This window comes from Corvus moneduloides, chromosome 1 (genome assembly GCF_009650955.1).
Source record: "Corvus moneduloides isolate bCorMon1 chromosome 1, bCorMon1.pri, whole genome shotgun sequence".
NCBI lineage: Eukaryota > Metazoa > Chordata > Aves > Passeriformes > Corvidae > Corvus > Corvus moneduloides.
The window spans coordinates 53,298,503-53,315,566 of record NC_045476.1 but is presented as its reverse complement, the minus strand read 5'-3'; the positions used below and the strand labels follow the sequence as shown (position 1 = coordinate 53,315,566).

The 17,064-nt window shown below is 41.7% G+C and overlaps 1 long non-coding RNA gene across 1 annotated transcript; it reads right to left on the bottom strand.

Annotated features, from left to right (window-relative positions):
• Positions 1-3,473: 3,473 nt before the first annotated feature.
• Positions 3,474-12,049, bottom strand: LOC116444473. Its single transcript, XR_004240335.1, has 4 exons — positions 11,829-12,049; positions 7,920-8,094; positions 7,718-7,815; positions 3,474-4,536 (listed from the first exon to the last, which is right to left on the bottom strand). It is a non-coding gene; the product is annotated as an uncharacterized LOC116444473 (long non-coding RNA).
• Positions 12,050-17,064: the final 5,015 nt, after the last annotated feature.

Below are 17,064 nucleotides of genomic sequence, written 5' to 3'. Positions count from 1 at the left end.
CAAATAGTCATCACTTTTCATAATTCACAGAGGCCTGAATATGCAATTATCTCAAAAGGGAAAAGGGTTATTTGCTTTTTTGCAGAACATTAACTCTCCACTAATTGAAGGCATTCGTATACAGGCTCATTTTATAGTAAACCACTGGATGCCTTAGCTCAAGACGAAGCAAGAAAGATAACGATTCAATTAACTGAAACTGCTGCTTTGAGAAATGTGGTTTCCAGTGTCAAACTTATTTTATTCATCCCTAATTATACATTGCTGAAAACTGTTAACCATTATTAGGGGCAAATAAATCTGAGGTTTGGGGGTATGATAGGTTTGGCCTCCTGTTAGCTTCACAGATTTACACCTCTACCTCCGTAATGATCTTCTCTTTAACTAATCCTAGATGGTGTATATTTTGTTTGTACCCAACTTCCCCTTTTATTTGTAATAGATGTGTGAAATGTTCAAAAAATTAGTGATTTAAGAGCAGTGAAGATATTACTACCTCAGAAACACATCATTGTTATGTACAGTTGTGTTTGTTGTGCTGAGCAGGCCCAACTGAGTTACAGAGGGCGTTACAGATAACGCAAAATAACTGTATTAGAGCAGCAGCTGTTGCTATAGGCAGATTGGCCAAAAGCCTGTCCCTATATTTCTTTACATGGAAACAAAGGGATAGATGTATGTACTGTCTGAATAGAGAACATGATGTTGTTGTGTGCCTGTGCAAAAAAAAAAAAAAAAAATGCAATAGTATTTTATTGGAAAAGTGAACTTAGTTCTGGATTAAAAAAATTGGAATATGCCATGTATAAAATTTGTATTTGATCAAGATCAGTTCCTCTGGTAACGTTCCTTCAGAGGCAAGAGTTCTAATGACAGGGAAAAGATACTTCTACATCTGTGGAATTTAAAGCCTGCTGCTCTCAAGTGGCCAGGACCCTTAAATGTGTGTTGAAGTATCCTTCTCTTAATAAATCAAAAATGTTTATACTTACTTACTTACAAGTAGTAGAAGAATACCAGCAATTGCTTCCATGTTTAGAATTCTGTGAAGTCTGCTACCTGTGAGCAGACTGCACTTAAAGGTCCCTGGAATTACTAATTGCTAATCTCATTCTTGACATACTTCAGCCTCCAACAGCCTGCTGCAACTTCTGTTACACTTTCTGGGATTCTATCTATAGCAATTGCTTTCTCTCCCCAGTTGGCTCCAAGCCAGAAATATATCCATTTGCACAAATGCTTCTTAACCTTGTTCACACTGGGGGCTGGTGGGGAGGGCTGTTCATATTTTTCTTCTTTCTGCTTCTCTGGTTGGTGGATGCTTTTATAGTAAATTCAGTACTTGCCATGTTTGCTGTGTAATGGCCCAATGGCTACAGTGCCTTTTCTAAACTACTGTTTGTTTCACTTCAAGTGCACTGAATAAAACTGTTTTTCCATGGTCATTTCATGGGCATCTTACTGTAACATAGGAGTCCTAGGCAAACACATCTAATCAATTTTCTGATAAGGTTGTATTCTTCCTTCTCAGTAAGGCATACTCAGTTGACAGAGGAGGCCTTCAGCACTTGCATAGTAACCAGCACTTCTGAAGGCTGAAGAAAACACCAAGGCAAAAATATTTCTCACTAGCTACCTGGCAAGTTCTAGTGCCCCTGTCATGAAAGAATTGGTTTATAACTGACAGGGAAGATTGTGCTTACCACAGGAATGCTATTGGTACCCAAACTAGCTTGTTTTCATTCTGAAAATCCTGCAGCTCACACACATATGTGTACAGCATCCAGCTCTGGGGTCATCAGTGCAGGAAGGACATGAACCTGTTGGAGCAAGTCCAGGGGAGTCCACCAAGATAATTTAGAGGGATATAACACATCTCCTACAAGGAAAGATTGAGAGAATTGGGATTGTTCAGCCTGGAGAAGAGAAGGCTTCAGGGTGACCTAATGGTGGCCTTTCAGCACCTGAAGGGAGCCTACAGGAAAGATGGAGAGGGACTTAATACACAAGCATGTAGTGACAGAACAAGAGGGAATGGATTCAAACTGACAACATACATCAGATATTAGGAAAAAATTCTTTGCTGTGAGGGTGGTGAGGCACTGGAGTAGTTTGCCCAGAGAAGTTGTGGATGCCCCATCCCTGGAAGTGTTCAAGGCCAGGTTGGATGGGGCTCTGAGTAACCTGGTTTAGTGAAAAGTGTCCCTGCACATGGCAGGGGGTTGGAACGAGATGGTCTTTTAAGGTTCCTTTCTACCCAGGCAATTCTATGATTCAATGTACATGTGTATAGACACTTACACATTATTTGTATATAAATGTACATAACACTGCAGGTTTATCAGAATTAGTTGAAAGTGAGCCAGCTTGGATGTCAATACCAGCACCATTTCTGAGGAAGTATGTATAGATACATATAGTCAAACTTCAGCTGCCACATGGAAGTCCTCAGTGTTTCAGCTCCCTAGAATGACCTAGCAAATATTTGACATTAGAAAATTAGGAGCACTTTGATTGGAGTAATTAGGTTGATACATAGGAGTTCTATAGTAGAGGCAGGAACAGATAGTCCTGAATTTTCTGATTCCGATTTCCCCAACAAATTTTTTTTAAAAATGGTTTTTATGTAATTCTGTACAATGTACAGTTGTGGTGAGTGCTGTACCAGAGTCCAGTCCAAGCTCTGAAAAAGACAGAAAGTGTGTGGTTACAAAAACTGACACAGACTGTGGCTGTATGTTTGCATGCTAAATCAAGAACAAGGATTCTGCATTAAGATTGTACATAGGACAGTGTGTGGCATCTCTTACTGCATTCTTCTGTGGCATCTTAACCACATTTAACTTCCATTTTTTTATTGGATCGCAGCATTAGGATAAAACCTGCAAGTTCCAGCTTGTGCAAAATTTGGTTTATCTCCAACTCTAATAAATCCAGCATTGCAACTTCCAGTGCTCTCGGGTGACCAAATACCTGTCCCTAGAAAACATTCCTCTGCATTAGAACTCATAGAGTAAACTGCTAGATCAGTAAAGTTCTGTTCTCTCTAAGGTACGGTATCATACATCTGCAATTTTGTTCTCCCCTTAATACAGCTGGAGTTCTCAGGCTGTCCCATTTACCTGCATCCGTGTCACAAGTCACTGACATCAGAAACACATTTTAGCCTCGGTGTCACAAATTAAATGAGATACGAAAGAAGAACAAGGTTACTAACAGAATGGGCTTTAAGATTCTACTTTCAAATAATAGTGAGTAGCTAAAAAAATGCTGAAAGCCAGGAGCATGCAAGCTCCTACTGGTCAGTTTGCAGTTGATTAGCACTGGCTTTTAATAACCAGCTGCAAAAGACTAATTAGTGACTTCACTGTGCTATCCCACATTTCAAAAGGTCTCATGCACACCAAACACTGACTGCTAACTCAACTTCATACGCAGCACTGGTCAGGAGTAGCAAACCTCAGCTTCAAGGTTTTAAGTAGAGTCAGCATTTTGCCTCCTGTCAGCAATAACCCTTCTATTGCTGGGAACAAGCGAAAAGATATTAAACCAGGAACAGCTTGGTTTTCTCCTACTAACAGTAAATTTAGAGCAGTAACTTCATGACATCAGTGGGAGCAGTGTGTTCAAATCTTCCAGCATGTCATGGGAAATACAGACTATCAGTTTTCCATTACTATTTTGGCAGGCATAATTTTGTTATTTTTAAAGCTGTTTATATTGGCCACCTCAGTGTTTTCATTATTTCACACATATTTCAGCATTTCAAGAAGTCTGTGCTTCAGCACATATAGTGTGTGTGTCCCCAAATTTTAGAGTTTCTTTCACCAAGTATGATATATTACATTTACAAGCTCCATTTACATTTCAGCAGAGCATTCATCTGTGTGCTGTCAAAGACTGGGGAGGGGCATTAAATTAGGTATTTTAGAGAGATTATGAATTCTAATAAAAGGGCATCAGGAATGTCTACAGCAGTTGTAGAGATTTGTAACAGCAAAGCGAAGGATGATGTGAATTAAGAATGAATGAAAATGTGTGAAAGCACCAGCAGGAACAGCAGAACAGAGGGTTAACAGGATGGACACTTGTTAACACAGAAAACCATTCCCAGCGGAAAAATTAAGGAATTGCTCTGCTTATGTCAAGGCCAAAGATCTGCACTTTGAAAACAGCCACGACACAGATGACCTGTCAGCAACAGACCCAGGATCCTGATCCCAGGAGGATGGTACCAAGGCTGCAGCGTCAGGCATGCCTTGCCTTTCCTGTTATCCTGCCTGGAAAACACATGTGTTGAAAACAGGGAAAAACAAGCAATGGGCAGCATTCTCTAATCGTATATGGAGAAAAAAGTAAACAGGATTCTGTGGTAAAAGGTGACCACATACCAGCTGATGCCTCCTAAGGGAAATGACAGATTGGTCCAGAAACCATTTTGTTGTCCCTAGTCAAGGGCTTGTAGTGAGGGCGTGGCAGCAGCATCCCTGTTCCTTTCTGTCAAGCTCAAGGAATCCTGGTCAGGCCTCTGGAACTCTACGATTTGGTGATTAAGAATATACGAGTGTCAGAGAATTAACTACAGCAAAATGAGTGTGAGTGCATGAAATCAAGTTGCTTAAAGATTCTGTAAATAAATACCTTCTCCCCTTTCATAAGATCTCACACTGAGCTTTCTCACCCTGATTCCTCTGTTACATCAATTTCCCACTGTTACACAAATGAGCAGTCATTCTTGTTGAGGACCATATCTTAACTCCCCCACAGACAGAGGGACAGAGATGCTCATGACTTGCTCTAACTCTTGCATTCCTTCCTAGATGTGGCGTAGTAACAAACTCTGTGGCAATTTATCTACGAGTATATAGATGATCATTTCCTCCTATAGCTTTTCCAAATGGCTGGTTTGCCCAACACAGAGGGAGTTTGTACAGCATTTCTTGACATGGAATTTAAACATCTTTGAGGAAACCCATGCACTAAAGCAATTATCGAATCATAGTTGATTAGTTATTGATAAGAAAGAAATTACTCCATGGAAAGCCACATGAAAAACAAAGGGTTGGAAAGAAAATGAAGGAGGAAGGCTGAAAAAGTCTGCTGTAAGTCCTGGAACAATAAAAATGAGGAAATTATGTGTCAGCCTGATACAAGGACAATATGGACTTAGCCAGAGTCACAGTATGAGTCAGAGTTGGTGGGACACTTGAATAATGCCTTCCAACACCCCGCACTATTCTGGATCTGTAGTGCCAGAGAAGGAGACTTCTAGAAGGGCTCAGTTACAATGAGGCTGGGCTGTAGCATGCAGAAAGGGAGATTTGGATGTGTTTTCTTTCACAAGCTTTGATAGGGTTCACATATCAACTTCTATTAATGATGAGATTAGGGCAGCAGACTGTATGGTCCTTTGCACTTCCCGGTAAAAACCTCATGGAGAAATAAATATCTTTGTCCTTCTCCCTCACCATAGTAACACTAAAATAAGCTGTAATATGTATGTCCATTTACCTTGTCAGACAGATGTCAGTGAGGCTCAAAGTCCTTGTGTTAAGTACTGCAAAAGCCTTTTCTAATCAGATGTTACCTGGGAGCTGGCTGTATTTAATCTTAGACATGTATCACGTTTGTTCTGACACAATTATATATTTATTCTTTCAAATTCAGATCAGACTTTTGCAGAATGTCTACTGGTAGCTCCCCAACCAGTTGGCCTCTGCTGTAACCTTGAGCCAGTCTTTCTAAATGTCTTGAGAATGTTACACTTGCTAATTTAGCAGGGACTGGTGGCATGCTCAGCACTGAATAACAGAGCTGCTCCCTCCCAGCAACTGAAGGGAAAGAGGGCAGGTGCTGTAAGGAATTGATGGTACTTAGAGATCAGTGCCTGGCAATGCTAACCAAAGGCCTGATTAGTGTGAAGTCTTTGAGACACTAAGTTTGTGTCCAAACATTCAAATGTTTTATCATTTTTGACATCACGAACTGGATTTTCTATCTAAAATGTCTTCAATCCAGCACAATCTCGTAAGTGTCTTCTCTGGAGTGCCTCTAGATTTATAGAGCTCAAGAACAGAAATTCGCTCTGTATTTTTTTTCTCTTACAATCAATGCTAGAAGGCTTGCCAAGCTTCTGCCTTCATGTATATTTGGCACTCAAATCAAAAAATGAGCACTGGAGAGGGGGAAAGCCTGGTTTGCTAAGAATTTTATCTGCCAGGCAATAAGTTATGTATTTGGGGCGTAAAAAAAGTGATGTGCAAAAATAGGTTTAAACCCAATTTGCTCCCTCACACAGCTGGACCAGGGTAGGTGACCTGAGGGATACTCTCAGTCATGTTGACTACCAAGACCTGCTGGAGGAAGGAAATGACCTGACTGGAAGATGTCCAGCCTAGCCTGTGGTGACAACAAAAGCTGCTCCACTGGAGGTGCTTAGGACTTCCATGCTCATAGCCAACAACATCAACTTCTGACTTGCCAGGCAAGACAGGTCACAGGAACCCAGCACAAATGAATGATCCACTTTCTAGATCATCTTCAAGGATAAGGAGTCTTAATGCAGGCATTACTAAATTACAGAGCTTCAAAATTACACTGCTGAAGTTTCATTAAGCTGTGAAAGCAGCCAGGCACTGGGTACTGACAGTAATTCAGCCACACCACAAGTGCTCAGTCTCAGTTCTGCTGCAGCTCCATAGTAGGCAGCAAGGCAATAACCAGGAGCTCGAAAAAAGAGGTGCGTGAGCCACTGCCAAAATGTACTGAGCTCTCATTCAGCTGTGTAACAGCTGTTTTGAAGCCATCACATAAACATTTTCATTAAAAAATAAGGAAGCTCATTGGAAAACCCTAAAAAAAAGCCCCATGAACCTGCCTGCATAGAAGTACGATGCAAAGAGGCTGGCCCAGGCATCACTTGCAAGTGAAGCTCAGACTATCAAATCTCCCAGATAAGGCACAAGCCGAGGAAAAGGTTTGGTGTGTTATTCTGGCTATGGACGGAAAGGGTGCTCTATCATCTGCTGATATAGGTACATGTTAAATACTGCTTTTGTTGACTAATTGCAAGAGAGGAATCTGAAGGGAGCTAACTGAAACAGACTGGCACCTCTAACAGCTGTCTTGTGAAGTTTGTGTGACGGTGATACAAAAACAGTCATGGGCAGATCTTTGACCATGAGGGCAGAATGCAGGTGCATGCACAGTCTTTGGAAGCTGTCAGGAGTGGACAGGAGATGGAATAGGATCATGGAATCATAGAACGGTTTGGGTTGGAAGGAACTTTATAGATTTCCTAGTTCCAACCCCTCTGCCATAGGCAGGGACACCTTCCACTAGACCAGGCTCCTCAAAGTCCCATCCAACCTGAGATAATTTCCTTCTATATATGTTATATACAACACATAGACAAACAATGAAAAAGGCACATACTAGGGTTTCCGACATGCTTTCCTTGTAGGAGTCCCATTTAGGAACAGATCATTTTAAAATTCTGGCATTTCTGTGTAAGAAAACATCATGCTCCCTCCCAGCCCTGTATAGATGGCAAGTGTTTCTCTGATTGCAAGGTCATGATTAGGTCTGGCAGGTGAAATACAAACCATTAGAAAAAACACAATGCTGTTCAGTAAGCAACACTATCTGCCCTGACCAACCCAGTGAGAAGAAACTGAAATTATGGAATAAATGCCTTGACACCTAAACTATGGAATACCTTTAATTAGTGGGATAGGTTCCCTTCCTCCAGAGGCAGGTTTGCACTACTGTCAGAAACTCTGGTTTGTTCTCACTCACCTCAGGGCAGCTGAGTTTCTGTTAAGACAGAGGAAAGGTGAAAAGTCTGATAAACACTGTTAGAAGACTCTCTTATCTGAAAAGACGCAGTGCATCATGCAAAGAGGACAAATTCCATTTACCTCAAGCTGTAACACTGTGATGTCTGTGTTGGCTGCCAGTGGTATCAGTGCTGTCGTGTCTTTTTTGACTCTTCTACAGAGATATTCCATTTCCCTCCTTCACAGGCATCATAAATGGTAGTTTATGGTTCCTTATGCAGAGGGACTCCTTATTTCGTACATTGCAAAACACCATCTGAGTAAAAGGGAAAAGGTGGAATGGTATTTTTGTTTCTGCCTGAAAAAGCAGATCCATACCATAACTACACAGACAAATGCAGGAAGTGGGATGTATAAACACTTACATTTTCAACTCAAATGCCAACATTTCTGGGCATGCTGCCCCAGACAGTCTGGTGTTTGAGTAAATCCCAGCTCTTGGAGAGATTTCTGCACTTTGAGAAGTAAAAGTGCCTCTCAGAAATGCCATTCACCTTGGCCGTTTGGAGCAGAGAGGCCCAGAATTTTCTGCTTTTCTGCTCGTGTGTTCCTAAGAGGCCCAAGGTGAGGGGGAGCAACCTAAAGTTCAGTCAAATTAGAGAGGGCTCTTACACCATAGAGGCACACATGACTGATACACCTTTTGAGCAGACACCATATGGCTGAAAGGTGACTTCTCTGGATGCTCCAAGAACCAGAGCCACAGCACTAAAGATGTAGGACCAAACAGCAGGCCACTACAGAAGCTCAGAGCTTGTGTGTCGAAAGCTCTGGTTCCATGAGGTAGCTCAATGTTGGCCTGAAAAAAACAAATTTGGAAGACATTGACTTTCAAATAATAATCTGCATGCAAGTGATGTTCTTTTAGGAAACTGTGGACCTAAAAAAGGAAGTTTAAAGTGGGTGCAATAAAAAAACAGTCTAAGATGAAGGAGGACATTCTGCTCTCACTGGCATCAACACTGCCGCTCTTACTGAATTCAGAAGTCAAGATGTTTGCTGATAGAATACAGAACATCCACCTTCATTCCAGGCAAGTGGAAATATTTTGAAAGGATGCTGGAGCCTCCCATGAAGTGCTGTGAATAGTGACAGAAGAAAGCAACACTGTATCTGATCTATTGAAATCAGAACAATGCTGTGCTCTCCTTTTGGAGCAAGCCTTTCTGGCTGCAGCTGTCATAAGGAGGATGTGACATCAAAGGCTCTAGTCTAAATGGGCAAAGCAATAATTACCCTTTAATCTTCCTTTAATTTTTTATCCCTGCTTCGGAGTCCTCAGTGTAAGTGCATGCAGATATTCAGGTAGATACCCAACTCCCTGTTTTCCAGACACAAGTGGATAGATAAATGTTTAAGTAGCATCCTTTCTCCTATAAGTAAGGGTAGGTGGATACTTCCTCACCTTCAAACAATTAAATGTTGTAAATACTCAACTCCCCTTTTCACCATGTTTCTCACTTTTTTATTTAGTTATTACAGGAGAAAGATTAAACACACCGGCTACAGTCTGCACAGTCTAGTGAACTGGACTAATAATGGTTTTCCTGCCATCAGAAAACATGACATTTTTGCATCCCATGTCCAGCACTGAGCTACCTGAAGCAGAATGGAAGACATAATGGATCTGTGTTGGAAAGTGCCTCCCTTTCACTGTTAGCCTGACCAGCTTCATTAAGCCACCTTCTCTCCCATGCTGTACTGCTCTTCTTACCTCATACACATTGTTGGATTCTGCTTGATCCTCACAGATTAAAAGTGCTTACTCAGGGGAAAGTTAGAGTAATATCTGGCAGTATATTCTAGTGCATATTCCTTACTATTTTTTTTTAATTGTGATAACTATGCCGTTATCTCCAGTTCCAGGAGCTGCAGGTTACGGTTTTGGACTCTGCTGTACCCAACACTTGGCCTCTGAGGTTTAAGGCTTTGTCTTCATTCCCACGCTCATGTGTGGTATCTGCACCTACACAGGCCAGCCCTGGAGCCTGAAAATCCATCAGGACAGGAGAGACAGAGGATCGATTTCTATGGGACGCTAATTTGAAAACCATGCTTGGTTTCTAAGCGGTATTTTAGAGCAGGCACAAGTAAACTATCAAATGGACAACAAACTTTTAAGAAAAGCAGTCCTTCAGACAACTCTGCATTTTTTAGTGGACAAAGCTGTTACAGATTAAAAGTAGTCAATTTCCAGATACCCAGGAACATTAAATCAGTTTGGGACAGCTGTGCTAGTTTCAAGAAGCCTACAGAAAAATTGCACTTGGCAATAGCTCTCTTCTCAGTAATTGTGCCTACTCCTAGATCTTTCTGCCACTTCATCTATTTTATTTTGGTTTTCAGTCCAAAGAAGGGTAATGAAGCTGGTGAGAGGTCTAAAACACAAATCTTAGAAGGGGCAGCTGAGCAACATTGGGGTGTTTAGCCTGGAGAAAATGAAGCTCAGAGGGAACTTCATTGCTCTCCAGAGCAAAGGTGGAGGCCAGTCTCTTCTCTCAGGTGACAAGTGACAAGACAAGAGGAAATGGCCTCAAGTTGTGTCAGGGGAGGTTTAGATCAGATATTAGAAAAAATTTCTTCCCTGAAAGGGTTGTCAAGCATTGGAACAGGCTGTCCAGGGAAGGGCTGGAGTCACTATCCCTGGAAGTACTTAAGACACGTAGATGTGGCACCTGGGAACGCGGTTTGGTGGTGGGCTTGGCAGTGTTAGGTCAGTGGTTGGATTCGATGATCTGAAAGGTTCTTTCCAACCTCAATGATAAAAAAATGACTTTTTTACAACTATTTACCATTCAAAAATCAGACTAATAGAATATACTGAATGTATGTTAGATTCTGGTAGGATATATGGCCTAATTTTAATTCCTACACTTTGAATGAAGATTGATTTTATGCAACATTGAAAGCACTCACCTCTCTGTAAGGCATTTAGCACAGGGGTATAGCAGCTCTCAGCTCCTCCAGTGCAGTGATCAATAATGTGACACATTACTCTTGTGCCACAGCAAGTGACATATGGCCATGTAGCTGCACATTATAATTAACCACTGATTAACAACAGAAAGAGGATTGACTGTTACATCCAATTAACTTGCCTTCCTTTCAGCTGACAAGCAGCTGAGTGCTGAACATTTAATATACTTTTCACAAATTTCCTTCTCTGCAAGTATTATAATTGCTGTAATTAGCACAGATCAACTATGACAGCAAAACTCTCATTTCATCTATACAATGCAGTAGCTTATAAAAAGTTAGGGTTTATCTGTTTTATTATTTACCTAACCAGTATTTCTCTTCTATCACATGTTCTCATAGAATTCCATGTAGTTTTTCAGATAATTCAGTCAACTTTTAGATAACTTTCTCTGCAGAAAATTTTCCCAAGAAATATGGTTGGGATGAGTTCAGTTGATGACAGTCATGTGCACACCTACGAAGATGTGTACCTGTGTGAAAAATGATCCAGGTGTCTCACATTTGCTGTTGAACAAGTCAGTATTTTCTCTCATGCTGTTTCCTTTTCTTTGCACTGCATATATATGCCAAGGCACCCTGAACCTCCTTTTTTACTTTCTTCTGTTTTCCATATGGTGGTCTGCTCACATTCCCTAATAGGGTGGTTTTTTTGACTTGCATTTTGATTTGGCTGCCAGAATAGTGTAGAGGTTAGAGGAGGTGACTGGCAAGGCTGGAGAGGAGTTTATGCTAGCTAATAATTTGCCTACTGAGCAGATACTGAAAAACTAAAGCAAAAGTGGTCAAGTCAGATCAGGCTTCTGACAAAAGGACCCACAAAGTGCCTTCAGGACTGTAACCCTGCTGAGCTTCATGTCATCCATTCAGGCAATGAAAGCCACACAGAAAAAGGTTAATGCAAGTACTTTGTGTAGCACAGTCCCACAAACCACATAGAGATTTCTATTACGTTTGCTTAAACCTCAAGGAAATGTTATGTGCTGTGATAACTGAGAGCAGACCAGCACTGACCTTGTGAGTCACCAGATTGTTCTTCCTGGCATAAAGAGTCCCCTCTGTTCAGAGCGTGGTGCCACGTAAGGGAAGCTGTGGGGTCACCGTGGTGCCTGCGGAGGGAATGATGCACAGCTCAGGCTGGGCACTGCCCGGGATGCCCGACCTCCCACTGGCATTTCCGAGAGGCAGCGGTGAGTGACACTGACCGCAGGAACACCTTTGGCCTTTGGATGTGCATCACTCCATCCTTGTACTGACAGGCCACGGGGTGGCAATGTCAATCTTCTGGAAAATACTTTCTTACATTTGCTTCCTGCTCCTCCCACTTCGTGTTTTTTCCCTTGTTCTCTTTTTATAGTGAAGGAGTCTGTACTTACGTTTTAATTTCCTTTACAGAAGTTGAATTCCGCTTTTTCTTCTAGCAGTAGTTCACCACAAAGACTTTCTGACCCCACTAGACTGGACCTTCTCTTCTGCTCCCTCTTCATTCAGTTCCTTACGGGTGCTCAAGTATATTCCTTAAATTAATTTTATGTTCAGTGCCAACTTTCCATACAAGATTCCTCTCCTTCTAAAGGTGGCAAATGCCACAGACTGTGTCCTTTTTCTTTGAGCATTTCATTTTTTGCTTTCCAAAAGGTACCAGTTATGCATTTCTTGACAGCAAAGCACAACAAGAAAATCATCACCACTTACACCTATGTAGAAGAGTGCAGCCACCAGTGCTGCCCACAAATGCTCTCCTAGTCCCGTGGTAGGTTGTTTTCAGGACTAAATTCCCTGTATTTGTTACTGTGGTAGTTCCAGCACTTCGCTTCCTCTCCAAGAAGGAAGCAGAGGCAGGGAAGGGGCAGAATGCCTAGCACAAGCTCTGCCTGATGGGAAGATACCTGCCCTTGCAGTCAGGTGGGAGCCACGGGAGAAGAGATTTCTTCCAAAAGCTCTCCCAGCTTTGTGTGTGTCTCATTTTGTGCAGTTTCTTCATTCATTCAGAAGTGCCCCCAGAGACAGGCAGAGAGGAAGCGACATTTTGAACTGCTCTTAAAGCTTCTGGTTTCGCCTCCCATTCACCTCTTTTCCCACAGCTCAGTACAAAGTGTGCTTTGTATGACACATTCCTCCTTTCAAGCATGAAACAGAACTATCCCTCAGCACTTGTGCTGTACACTGCCTACTCTTATTGGAGTAGGAAGGAATAATTACAGGGATTGTGAACGTGGTACTGAATGTCAAGGCTTATTAAAACTGTTCAATATCTCAAGAGCAAATCAAGATTCTTCCAAGGGGCTGCTTTTCTGCCTGAAATTGAATTACGGCATCGAGTACCTTATAAGTAGATCTACCTAGTAACTAATTTTGTTGGTGTATTTAAGAAGTTGCTCATCTCACCATTACCAGAATGCATCAAAACTCTTTGTGCTCCGAACCATCACCCTTTTTTACCCAGTACTGCTCCTAAGGTACAGTGACACCCTGACATTCATCGAGAATGGGGCACACATATCGTGCTGCAGTACGTATCACACATGCCAGGTTTTATGAAAAAGGTGGGTCATACAGTGTGGATCTTGGAGAAATCCATTGCTCAGTAATTTCCTATTCATCCATAAGCACGTTTTATTTTGTGTAGTAATGCCAAAGCAGGGAACTAGCAGAAATTGTTCAATGTTTTTGTAGCATGGCTTCCTATGCTGGCAGCACAAAAAAGCAAGTTCTCATGGATAACCAAGACAGCTTAAAGTTATGAATTTGATACAGCATGCAAGGGAGTCAAGGAGTTCTTTCCCAACCCAAATACTTAAGAATCAAGATTTGTCAGAAGACTCAGCTAGAGCTGAATATGTATCATCCAGTTGTAAGGAAGCTTTAACAGCCTTGATGTTATTCTACCTTAAAATTCAAAAGCTAGTAAAGGTATTACATACTTTTAAGTGGGATCATAAAACAAGAATAGCAGAAATGAGAATGATATAAAGAGATTTGTGCTCTATTTCTTTCCTCCTTCCCTACTTTAGACATTTGAAAATGGTTGAAAATGCAACTACTTTGTGATTAGTCACATAATCTGAACAGATGCAGTTTGAATCTTAAATCCCAGCACCTGTCCACATAATTTCAAGCTGATTTTTACAGCCTGGCCAGAGAACCACTAAACCAGATCTATTCTTCCTAGACATCTGCCTGCTTGTAAGGCCTTTAGCAAAGGGGACAGCTGCTGACATTCAGAGCTCTTCTGAAACCACTGATGCTGTGCTAAAGCTTCTTTTGGCTTAATTCAGCAAGAAAGGGAACATAGGGATTCAATTCAGTCAGAATCAGTAGGAAGGCAGCAATGCTAAGCCAGTTGTTCAGGATGAGAAGGGAGGAAGAGATGGGATAAACACCTCAGGGGTGTCAGAAAGGATTTTCCTAGCTCAGGATGTTCTGAATCGGTTTGACAGTGCCTGTATCTTTCTCCAGTCAATACAGGGAGGGATGGAATCAGTAGTTTCACTAAAGAGCAGCTGGATTGGTATTTTCTAACAGCTGAAATGAGGAATATAAATCCCAGTGAACTAACAAGTAAACAATTTCCTAGGAAACATCAATGCTGTTACTTTGTGAATGTATTTCTACTGATTCATTATAGTAGATTTCTTAAACACCAAAATTTTAGGGGCAAGACAGTCTGCTGAAAGATGACATTTGGTATGACAGTTGGTTCACAAAATGTTACCATATATAATACTACCCTGATTCCCTCCCAATTATTAGTGAAGTCTGAACTGCAGGTTATTAACAATAATGAAAGCACAATGCATTTTCACAACTAAAAAAGCAAAAGGAAAAAATAGAGGAGTATTGTGATTTTTTTAAAAAATGAAACATCTTCAAGGAATTCTTTCAAGAGCCTTTACAATTTAAACTCGCATCAATTTACTCTTGGCAGATAAAACTATGAGGAAAATATACCAGTGACAATACAACCTTTCAGTGCACAGCTACACCTACTTTAGATAGTATCCTAGGTCATCAACACCAGTGCTGGTCCAAGCCTTTGCCAGCTCCAGCAGTCTCCATGACAGTTCTACAATCTCCATACCTTGATAGCTGAACACATTATGTGTAAAATGTGATGTGTAAAATGTGTATATACATACATATGTTTTGTATGTAATTTTAAATGAGTGATATTCAGTGATACAGTGAAATCTAAGATGACTGACAAGAGCACGTAATGAGATAAGGGTTAATGGATTCAAACTGAGAGTAAGTTTACATTAGATATTAGGAAAAACTTCCTTACTGAGAGGGTGGTGAGGGACTGGAACAGGTTGCCCAGAGAAGTTGTGGATGCCTCATCCCTGGAAGTCTCCAAAGCCAGGTTGGATGGGGCTCTGAGCAACCTGGTTTACTGGGTGGCATTCCTGCCCATGGCAAGGGAACTGAAACCAGATGATCTTTCAAGTCCTTTCCAACCCAAACCATTCTGTGATTCTAAGATTTCATGCACAAAGAAAGTATCTTTCCAGAGAAAGCACTGAATATTCATTATTCTGGTTGACTATTTGTACTGCAGAAATGGTATCCACATCAAGGACTTCTTATGCCAACATGTGACCCACCTTCATTTATTTGTTGTGTGTTGTGGAGGCAGAAGCTGACATTTCTTCTCACCTCTGAGAAGTGCCCTCTCACAGTACCAAAACCTACCATCATACTCCAGACCAAGCAAGTCTGTGTGGAGGACAGCCAGTATTAGTCAGCACTACTGATGAGAACAACAAGCAGGCAGCTTGTCAGAAGTGCTGTGTGACTCAGACTGACTTCCACAAGTCCTTCTGCGCCATTAAATGTCTGTATTGTCCCTGCACATGTAGAGTAACAGATGATTAAACACAACCTTATTTTAGGAATCAAGTTAACGAAGCGAGCGCCGTGCAACGTGAAGGCTTGTTTCACAAAGGCTTCTGCAGTCTCACAGTGACATTCTTCCCACTGCCCTGACTTAGCAGGTGTATTTATTACCTGGCAGCTGTGGGCTGGGAGAAAACCCCCATACTGAAGTCATCTTTAATACAGAGCCAAATTAACATGAAAAACAACTATTACAAGCTCAGTGCAAGCAACCAGCTGTGAAGTCTGTAGGAACAAATGTAATTTCTGTAACTGGTTACTAATTGCCTGTAATATTTCCACACATCCCTTTCCCTGTGAATTGTCCAGCAGGCTCTTGGCTACTCTCATCCTTCAAATACAGGCAGTATTTTCGAGTACCACGTTTTGGGAAGAGAAAAGGTGTTGAAATTCATGTTGTCTTTCATTAATCAACAGCTATTCCAGCCTGAAACGATGTTAAGAACCCATTTTAAGCCCTTCCTTTCATTCACTGTTAACTGAAATTGCAAATCCTAAACACTTACAGGACAATCACAGCATCAAGTCTTAATTTGTACCTTTTGCAAAGGAAAACTTTTTACCTATTCTGATGTTTGGAATCAGATTTCCTTTCTCACCTATTTAAATGAAGGGAAATTGAGTTTTGCCCATTCAAAAGACACAGTCAAAGACTGACATCTGAATAAAAGGAAACTACACAGTGAGATCTCCTGCTGCTGCCCTCTACTACAGCTCTTTCAGTCATCCAGGTTTCTCTACAGCATTGCACCAGACACTACATTTGTAAGGGGAAAGGAAAAAAAACCCTGAACTGAATGCAGGATCCCAACCCTGGACCTACAGAACAGAGCTTGCCTTGCACAGGCATCTCCCTGCGGTTGCCTATGGGAGACCATAGAAAGGCCCAGGAGAGCTGGAGGATGTTCAAGAACCATCTCTTCCAGGTTTAAGAATGGTCTATGGCTACACACAGAAAAGCAAGCAGAGGTGACAGAAGGCATGGAAGCATGAACAAGGAGCTCCTGACTGGACATGAAAAAGCAGCATACAACAGGTGGAAGCAAGAGCAGGCCACCTGGGGAGATGCAACATCCAAGCACACACAGGTGGGGTTAGGAAAGGCAAAGCCCAAATGAAGTGGAATGTGGCAAGGAAGGTGAAGGGAAACAAAGAGATCATCAGCAACAGGAAGACTAGGGAAAAATATGCACCACAGCTGAGTGGGGCAGAGGACCTGCTGAGAGAAGATACAGAGAAGGCCAAGGTACTCACTGCCACTTTTGCTTCTGTTGTCAGCAGCATGAGCAGCCCCCAGGGGCCCTGGACATGCTGCAGATAATGGCTGTGTATCAAACCACTGTTAATACTCACA